The sequence below is a fragment of the Somniosus microcephalus genome, unplaced genomic scaffold (assembly GCF_052327205.1).
Source record: "Somniosus microcephalus isolate GS21.2 unplaced genomic scaffold, FLI_Smic_1.0 unresolved_chr8, whole genome shotgun sequence".
NCBI lineage: Eukaryota > Metazoa > Chordata > Chondrichthyes > Squaliformes > Somniosidae > Somniosus > Somniosus microcephalus.
In genome coordinates, this window is record NW_028225186.1 from 20,538,807 (window position 1) to 20,540,028 (window position 1,222).

Below are 1,222 nucleotides of genomic sequence, written 5' to 3' on the forward strand. Positions count from 1 at the left end.
GCACGTTTGAGTCTTGCCGCAGTTGTTATACACACGTTTTAATTCGTGTTCAACTTTAGAAAACCAAACCGCGTTTCCACTCTTTTCCTTCCAAACATTGCAGGGTTCTTTATTAAATGGAAATTTTACGTGTTGTCTTATGTGTAAATTTCTCACTGATCTTTGCAAATAGTTTCAAACAAATCCACAATTTCTAATTGATGACAAATTAGTGTTTCCAATTGGAACAACAGCTTTGGGTTAATCAGTGTCATAACGTGCAGTGGAGGGAATTCTGATCAGTTTCGGGGCCAGTGATCTCCACAGGGAGCCGAGGAAATAAAATAAAGAATTTGAAGTAGAACCGCTGCGAGCAGGGTTCAAACCTGCGCAGGGAAACCCCATTGGAGGTCAAGTCCAACGCCTTAACCACTCAGCCATCACAGCTGTGCAAATGCACCCTTTCAACAGTAAAATGACCTGTGCATACTATTAGACAACTGCCCTGCACAATATAAATAGAAGGAAGTTGTGTGACAGCTGCACAGAGGCCTGGTTAGGCCACTGTGTACAGTTCGGCGCACTGCACCTTAGAAAGAATATATTGACCTTCGAGGATGTGCGGTGCAGATTCACCAGTGTGTTACCAGGGCTCCAAGGGTTAGGCTATGAGCAGAGATCACATAATCTAGGCTTGTATTCCCTGGAATATTGAAGATTAAGGGCAGAGATCATAGAAATACAGAAATTTACGCCAGAGAAGGAGGCCATTCGGCCCATCGTGTCTTTGCCGGACGAAAAAGAGATATTTTGCCTGATCCCACTTTCCAGCTCTGGGTCTGTAGCCCTATAGGTTGCAGCACTTCAAGTACATATCCATAGTGCTTTCTATTAATGTGATCGGCAGTGACTTCCAGATCCGCTCCACTCTCTGTGTGAAAATGGTTCTTGTCAACTCCTCTTTAATCATTTTACCAGTTACTTTAAATCTATGCCCCTGATCATTGACATTTCTGCTAAAGGAAATAGTTCCTTCCTATCCACTGTATCTTGGCGCCTCATAATTTTATGCACCTCAATTATGTCTCCCCCCCAACTCCTCTGCTCCAAAGAAAACAACCCAACCCTATCCAATCTTTACTTCTAGCTAAAATTTGCCAGTCCTGGCAACATCCTAGTAAATCTCCTCTGTACCCTCTCTAGTGCAATCACATCTTTCCTGTACTGTGGTGGCCAAAACTGT

General features: G+C 43.4%; 1 non-coding gene across 1 annotated transcript; it reads right to left on the reverse strand.

Moving 5' to 3' along the window:
* Positions 1-344: 344 nt before the first annotated feature.
* trnas-uga (transfer RNA serine (anticodon UGA)) lies at positions 345-426 on the reverse strand. Its single transcript has one exon. It is a non-coding gene; the product is annotated as a tRNA-Ser (tRNA).
* Positions 427-1,222: the final 796 nt, after the last annotated feature.